Raw genomic sequence first — 9,016 nt, forward strand, 5'->3', positions numbered from 1 at the left:
AGCACTGATTTCGGGGGGTTTGGCCGACCATATAATGTATTTGGGGTCCTCCTGACAGATGATGTCAGGGCAGAGAAGGATCCGGCATCCTGAATTTCAGAGGATAATCCGTTTGTTCTTCCTGTAGATAATCCTCCTCTAGAGGAGTCTGGAGGCGACTCTCTCATACAGACCACAGGAAAGCTGGAATATTTGTGTGTATGGGGGAGTCGGGAGAGATCGCCGTCTGCCAAATGACCGCTCAGCCAACTCTGATCTCATGTGTATGGGGCCGTTAGTATTACACTGACAGGCAGTGATGATACACGGCACTACAGTAGTACAGGGCATCACCGGAGCCATCAGAGGCTTGTATGTTGTGTGATCGCACTGATCAGAGGGGTTTAAAAAAGGTTTAAAGGGGAAAAATATCACAGTTTCAGCAACAAAAAATATCTGTCACTATATGGAAAGCAGAGTCACTGCACAATGTTAGTTACGTCACGTCCATAACTACTTTATTATACTCTATTATCCTGTACACAGTGGAGTAGATAGAAATCACAGATCCCACAGCAATAGCTGGAATTGGACCCTCCAACGTAAAGAAAAAAAAATCTCTCTATCTATATACACTGTTCAAAAAAATAAAGGGAACACTTAAACAACAGAATATAACTCCAAGTAAATCAAACTTCTGTGAAATCCAACTGTTCACTTAGGAAGCATCACTGATTGACAATCAATTTCACATGCTGTTGTGCAAATGGAATAGACAACAGATGGAAATTATTGGCAATTATCAAGACACCCTCAATAAAGGAGTGGTTCTACAGGTGGGGACCACAGACCACATCTCAGTACCAATGCTTTCTGGCTGATGTTTTGGTCACTTTTGAATGTTGGTTGTGCTTTCACACTCGTGGTAGCATGAGACGGACTCTACAACCCACACAAGTGGCTCAGGGAGTGCAGCTCATCCAGGATGGCACATCAATGCGAGCTGTGGCAAGAAGGTTTGCTGTGTCTGTCAGCGTAGTGTCCAGAGGCTGGAGGTGCTACCAGGAGACAGGCCAGTACACCAGGAGATGTGGAGGGGGCCGTATAAGGGCAACAACCCAGCAGCAGGACTGCTACCTCCACCTTTATGCAAGGAGGAACAGGAGGAACACTGCCAGAGACCTGCAAAATGATCTTCAGCAGGCCACAAATGTTTATGTGTCTGCACAAATGGTTAGAAACTGACTCCATTAGGATGGTCTGAGGGCCCGACGTCCACAGATGGGGGTTGTGCTCACAGCCCAACACCAAACAGGACGCTTGGCATTTGCCACAGAACACCAGGATTGGCAAATTCGCCACTGGCGCCCTGTGCTCTTCACAGATGGAAGCAGGTTCACACTGAGCACATGTGACAGACGTGACAGAGTCTGGAGACGCCGTGGAGAGCGATCTGCTGCCTGCAACATCCTTCAGCATGACCGGTTTGGCAGTGGTCAGTAATGGTGCAGGGTGGCATTTCTTTGGAGGCCGCACGATGTTGGGCTGTGATCACAACCCCCATGGAGACACAATTGTGCCTTTACCTGGAGATAAATTCCCAGTGGGGGCAATTTCCAAAATGCAATAACTTAAGTGGGGAATTCAGCTCTTTTCGTACTTAAGGGATCTGTATATGGAGTCTACAAACTACAGTGGGGGAAATAAGGATTTGTTACGCTGCCAATTCTGGGGCTAAAGTCACATTTTTGTGAGGAAAAAGTAAAATTGTCATTTTTTCCTTCCACATTGCTTAAATTCCCGTCACACTGTCCGAATTCAGATATTGTCCTGCGAGAAAGGAGAATACAGGGAGCGAAAGGGTTAATAGGACTCACAGGAGGAACCGGCCCAGAAAGCAGAAGATCCAGGAGTGTCCACCACATATATGACTGCTCTGTGCACAGGACCTGTGATGAGGTCACAGGAGGGGAGGAGTCAGGGGTCACATGATCAGGGGCCTCAGTGTGTGCAGGACTCAGTGTGCTGGAGCGCTCCCGATAATCAGCTGCGTGTGTCGCGCTGTGTGATAGTCACAGCACCTGCATGGAGGGCGACACACGCAGCTGATTATCGGGAGCGCTCCAGGGATCCGGGGTCCCGATGCAGCTATTCGGTAAGCGATATTAGCCAATAACAACTTCTCCGACGATATTCACTCATCTCTAGTAATAACAGCTCAAAGAAATTCACCAAACTTTTCATTAAGTTTAATAGTGAGACCCTATTAAATATTGAGCACCAGCGGGATGAAGCATTGACAGCGGCATGTAAAAGTGTGGGCGCCCCGGGTCAAAATGACCGTTATTGTGAGCAGTAGTAAGATGAAGATGAAATGATCTCTGAAAGGCCGAACCTCTAAGATGGCACATGGCCTTTGTATTTTAGGCAAAAATAATAATAAAATTTATATTATATATATAGATTTTTTTACAATTCCATAATTGCAAAAAAAGAAAAAGGGCGATGCAAAACTTTGGGCACCTTTAGAGATTTGTGTACTGAGATAATTTTGATCAAGATTTCACACCTTAATTAGCTTGTTAGGGTTATGGTGAGATCACATGGTGACCAGGAGCTACAGTCTGAGGAAAGGGCTAAAAAGCCTTCACTAGACCCCTGTACAGCTGTATAATGAGGCCCAGGCTTTATAGTGAACGGACAGGAGTGAGGGCCTGTGCCCAGGAGCTACAGTCTGAGGAAAGAGCTAAAAGCCTTCACTAGACCCCTGTACAGCTGTATAATGAGGCCCAGGCTTTATAATGAAGGGACAGGAGTGAGGGCCTGTTCCCAGGAGCTACAGACTGAGGAAAGAGCTAAAAGCCTTCACTAGACCCCTGTACAGCTGTATAATGAGGCCCAGGCTTTATAATGAAGGGACAGGAGTGAGGGCCTGTTCCCAGGAGCTACAGACTGAGGAAAGGGCTAAAAAGCCTTCACTAGACCCCTGTACAGCTGTATAATGAGGCCCAGGCTTTATAATGAAGGGACAGGTGTGAGGGCCTGTTCCCAGGAGCTACAGACTGAGGAAAGGGCTAAAAAGCCTTCACTAGACCCCTGTACAGCTGTATAATGAGGGCCAGGCTTTATAATGAAGGGACAGGAGTGAGGGCCTGTTCCCAGGAGCTACAGACTGAGGAAAGGGCTAAAAAGCCTTCACTAGACCCCTGTACAGCTGTATAATGAGGCCCAGGCTTTATAGTGAAGGGACAGGAGTGAGGGCCTGATCCCAGGAGCTACAGTCTGAGGAAAGGGCTAAAAAGCCTTCACTAGACCCCTGTACAGTTGTATAATGAGGCCCAGGCTTTATAGTGAAGGGACAGGAGTGAGGGCCTGTGCCCAGGAGCTACAGTCTGAGGAAAGAGCTAAAAGCCTTCACTAGACCCCTGTACAGCTGTATAATGAGGCCCAGGCTTTATAATGAAGGGACAGGAGTGAGGGCCTGTTCCCAGGAGCTACAGACTGAGGAAAGAGCTAAAAAGCCTTCACTAGACCCCTGTACAGCTGTATAATGAGGCCCAGGCTTTATAATGAAGGGACAGGAGTGAGGGCCTGTTCCCAGGAGCTACAGACTGAGGAAAGGGCTAAAAAGCCTTCACTAGACCCCTGTACAGCTGTATAATGAGGCCCAGGCTTTATAATGAAGGGACAGGTGTGAGGGCCTGTTCCCAGGAGCTACAGACTGAGGAAAGGGCTAAAAAGCCTTCACTAGACCCCTGTACAGCTGTATAATGAGGGCCAGGCTTTATAATGAAGGGACAGGAGTGAGGGCCTGTTCCCAGGAGCTACAGACTGAGGAAAGGGCTAAAAAGCCTTCACTAGACCCCTGTACAGCTGTATAATGAGGCCCAGGCTTTATAGTGAAGGGACAGGAGTGAGGGCCTGATCCCAGGAGCTACAGTCTGAGGAAAGGGCTAAAAAGCCTTCACTAGACCCCTGTACAGTTGTATAATGAGGCCCAGGCTTTATAGTGAAGGGACAGGAGTGAGGGCCTGATCCCAGGAGTTACAGTCTGAGGAAAGGGCTAAAAAGCCTTCACTAGACCCCTGTACAGTTGTATAATGAGGCCCAGGCTTTATAGTGAAGGGACAGGAGTGAGGGCCTGTGCCCAGGAGCTACAGTCTGAGGAAAGAGCAAAAAGCCTTCACTAGACCCCTGTACAGCTGTATAATGAAGCCCAGGCATTATAATGAAGGGACAGGAGTGAGGGCCTGTTCTCAGGAGCTACAGACTGAGGAAAGGGCTAAAAAGCCTTCACTAGACCCCTGTACAGCTGTATAATGAGGCCCAGGCTTTATAATGAAGGGACAGGTGTGAGGGCCTGTTCCCAGGAGCTACAGACTGAGGAAAGGGCTAAAAAGCCTTCACTAGACCCCTGTACAGCTGTATAATGAGGGCCAGGCTTTATAATGAAGGGACAGGAGTGAGGGCCTGTTCCCAGGAGCTACAGACTGAGGAAAGGGCTAAAAAGCCTTCACTAGACCCCTGTACAGCTGTATAATGAGGCCCAGGCTTTATAGTGAAGGGACAGGAGTGAGGGCCTGATCCCAGGAGCTACAGTCTGAGGAAAGGGCTAAAAAGCCTTCACTAGACCCCTGTACAGTTGTATAATGAGGCCCAGGCTTTATAGTGAAGGGACAGGAGTGAGGGCCTGTTCCCAGGAGCTACAGACTGAGGAAAGGGCTAAAAAGCCTTCACTAGACCCCTGTACAGCTGTATAATGAGGGCCAGGCTTTATAATGAAGGGACAGGAGTGAGGGCCTGTTCCCAGGAGCTACAGACTGAGGAAAGGGCTAAAAAGCCTTCACTAGACCCCTGTACAGCTGTATAATGAGGCCCAGGCTTTATAGTGAAGGGACAGGAGTGAGGGCCTGTGCCCAGGAGCTACAGTCTGAGGAAAGAGCTAAAAGCCTTCACTAGACCCCTGTACAGCTGTATAATGAGGCCCAGGCTTTATAATGAAGGGACAGGAGTGAGGGCCTGTTCCCAGGAGCTACAGACTGAGGAAAGGGCTAAAAAGCCTTCACTAGACCCCTGTACAGCTGTATAATGAGGCCCAGGCTTTATAGTGAAGGGACAGGAGTGAGGGCCTGTGCCCAGGAGCTACAGTCTGAGGAAAGGGCTAAAAGCCTTCACTAGACCCCTGTACAGCTGTATAATGAGGCCCAGGCTTTATAATGAAGGGACAGGAGTGAGGGCCTGTTCCCAGGAGCTACAGACTGAGGAAAGGGCTAAAAAGCCTTCACTAGACCCCTGTACAGCTGTATAATGAGGGCCAGGCTTTGTAATGAAGGGACAGGAGTGAGGGCCTGTTACCAGGAGCTACAGACTGAGGAAAGGGCTAAAAAGCCTTCACTAGACCCCTGTACAGCTGTATAATGAGGCCCATGCTTTATAATGAATGGACAGGTGTGAGGGCCTGTTCCCAGGAGCTACAGACTGAGGAAAGGGCTAAAAAGCCTTCACTAGACCCCTGTACAGCTGTATAATGAGGCCCAGGCTTTATAGTGAAGGGACAGGAGGGAGAAAAGTGGGGAAAGCAGCAAGAAGAGCCGGACTGCCCATCACTAACCTGCAGAGCCGCACTCCACATATATGGCTGCTCTGTGCACAGGACCTGTGATGAGGTCACAGGAGGGGAGGAGTCAGGGGTCACATGATCTCCGGAGTGAAGATGCTCCATGGAGACTTCTCCTCAGTCAGCGACATTCCTGCCATTATTTGCCCCTCACTACTGGCACAATTACCCCGCGCCGCCTTTTCTGCACAGTGTTATGTGTGGAATGTAACGTGTGATTTCTCTAGAGACAAATAGACCCCACACATGAGGGAATTCTCACCAGTTACCGGCCGTCTACTATATGGCGGCATATGATTGTGCTATCGACTCCACACCAGGAGCTAAAATGTGCAAATCTCGGTTATTTCCTCCCTTCCAGAGTCTGGCTGAGGCTCATATATGGCCATGCTCCTCTCAAGTCACCGTGGGGGGTTTGGTAAAAGGATCGAGGGTTGGGTGTTGTGAGTTCATTTTCCCCTTCACCGTTGATGTCTGATGAACTCCCTCTGCTGGTGAAGAGAGGTAGTGAAATTGATTGGGTTGAGAAGAACCTGTCATCTGAACAGGTGGAGCCTGATTGGACACCCGGAATCACTGAGTGGATATAAGGCAGCCGACGCCCTGCAGGGTTGCTGGTGATCCTTTCTGCTCTGAGCTCTTGCAACCAGTTAGTCCTGTCTACTGAAAGCTAAGTTTTTGCTATCTTATTTTTCCATGAGATTTTATCTGTTTGCTTCGTGTTTTGTGTTCAGCCTGCCTTTGTTGGGACGGGCTGAGCTCCATTTTTGTCTCTGATCAGTTTATCTCTTTGCTCTGTTTTCAGAATATACCTGAGTGCTGATATAGTGATTTTGAAGTCTAGCGACTTCAGGGCCTTTTTCCCTATCAGACGGTTGGGACATTTTTGGTAGGGTTTTTTGCGGATTGCAGCCAGCATCTTTTCTGTCCTTTCCTATTTAGTTAGTTGGGCCCCATTGCTTGCTCAGCCTGTCTTTCTGTCTGTGATTGTGTTTTCATCTGTTTTTCACTGACAATACATGTTGGGGGCTGTCTATTGCTTTGGGGTCTGCTCTTGGGGCAGTTTAGATTTCCCTTCTTTCTTTAGGCTTATTTAGTTCTCCGGCTGTGAACGAGGGGTCTAGGGCACCGTAGGAACGCCCCACGGCTACTGTTAGTTGTGGTGAATAGGATCAGGGGTCTGCAATCCGATAGCTACCAACCTCTCCGGTTTTCTGGACTTAGCTTGTATTTTTGTTTTTTCCTCCTTCGGTGACTCATTCATAACAGTTGGGCCTGTGAATCATGATTCCCCTTCCCTATCCTTTACCCCTTATACCTGACCTGTTTATCCAATTGTCTGCAGCTAAATGGCTTTACAAACTTACCGTGAGAGGGGAATATAATCTTATAAGTGTACGTCAGGGGGACGAATGGAAGACCGCAGATATAAGGGGCAGATATAAAATCTGATGCTGCCATTCGGGGTAACCAATGCTCCGGCAGTCCGTGAAAATGTCATTAACTATATTTTTTTCTCACCGTTTGGTAGATTTGTGGCAATTTTCCTGGATGATATATTGAGTTACCCCCGTCCTATGGAGGAGCATGCTGAGCATGTCAGACAGGTTCTCCAGGTTCTACGTGACAACTATTTATCTGGTAACCTGGAGAAATTACAATTTGTGGTCCAGCAGGTCCAGTTCTCAGGACATTTGGCTTCTGCATTGGGGGTTCAGATGGACCCCGTTACGGTCCAAGCAGTCCCATCATTGGTTTGGACTATAAGCCACACCCCAAATTTTCAGAAGGAAAATAGGGCAAAAGTTAATGTGTCAAATGGGGGTCTGTCTCACAGTCGGAATTCAGTAAACCAGGGGGGGGGATCGGCAGCGCTGGTGGAGCCGGGTCACAGGAGGTGTGCGGTGATCCGGCGATGATCTCACTTACCCCAGGCTGGTGCAGCAGGAGCCTCTGTAACATCTGTAATCTCACTGAGGCCATTTGGAGTAAGGGTGTTTAGTTTATAAATCCAGAAGATTTCTTCCCGATGTAGTTGTCCAATGCGATTCTGACCCTGTGGGGGAATCTCCTCTGTGGGGAATATTCTCAGTTGTGTGGAATCTTTCTTGTGTTTGATGGTGAAGTGACGTGAAAGCCCATGTTGGAGAAAACCCTATGGAGTATTGGAACGGTGTGAGTTCAGCCTTTTGTGGAGGGGTCGGGTCGTCCTTCCCACATATAATGTCTGGTATGAGCATATAATCACGTGTGTAACATAACTGGTGGAACATGACATGGGAGTTTTGGTCGGGAAAATTTCACCAGTAGAAATAAGGGTGAATTCAGAGAGACCATGGCAGATCCAGTCACAACAGAGGCAAGTTTTCAGATTGCATGTAATGATTTTATTCGGAAGACAGGCGACTTTTAGTGAATCGTCCATGTTCTTTTTATTGTTCTTGGTGCTAGGACATTTTTCAATGATGGAAGTCTTCAAAATGTCAAAAAGGGATTGCTGGGTAATGTTTTTCCCACTCCAGCTGTCTGACATGCTCATGATGCTCCTGCAGATGACGTGAGTAACTCAATATATCATCCAGGTAAACTACCGCAAATCTACCCATCGGTGAGAAAAAAAAGGAAATGTTCATAGATTGCCGGAGCATTGTTTAATCTGAATGGCATCACCAAATTTTCACTATGGCCCTCCGGTGTATTAAATGCGGCCTTCCATTCATCACCATTGCGTATACGTATAAGAGTAATCATAAGGGATTGAAAGAATCGTCACCCAGATCCTTCTTACAATTTTATTCCATGGTGAAACGTGACATCAAACCATATTAGAGTGCGGCGTGCAGGTAGCAGGGAGCTATACAGATGAGAGAGCCTGACAGACTACGGCCGTTTCGCACTTGCTTAGCGCTTCTACCGGTCCATGCTTGTCAGGGGGTTACACTACTTCCTCTTAACAAGGGTTAGGGAATGGTTAACTGAGAAGTGCAAAACATTTACAGTGAGTACAGTGAAATGATTAATATAAAAAATTAAAAGAAATATAACATAGATCATAGCCACACAGACATATTCAATGTATCACTGAGGCCAAGGGGAACTTGTGCATCGCAATCCACAATCCATGCTGCTTCTCTTGTTAGTAGTAATCTATTCTGGTCACCGCCTTGTACAGGATAATCAGCGGGCTCAATTCCTGCAGATCTCAGCACATTGGGGTCCGCATTATGGACCTCTCTTATATCATTAATGTCACAGATCCTTTTCCTGTGTGACTGAATGGAAATGTTCTCTGAGCCTGATGTGCCGCGGTCTAATAGTCGGGGCAATATAATAATCGTCCTGGGCAGTATATGACATAAAGCGCTTGCTCTGTGCGGCCCGTGATTGGTTTATCTACCGTCATCGCCCCGATCCTCAGAT

This window comes from Dendrobates tinctorius, unplaced genomic scaffold, assembly GCF_039654945.1.
Source record: "Dendrobates tinctorius isolate UK_male_01 unplaced genomic scaffold, ASM3965494v1 ptg000063l, whole genome shotgun sequence".
Lineage (NCBI taxonomy): Eukaryota > Metazoa > Chordata > Amphibia > Anura > Dendrobatidae > Dendrobates > Dendrobates tinctorius.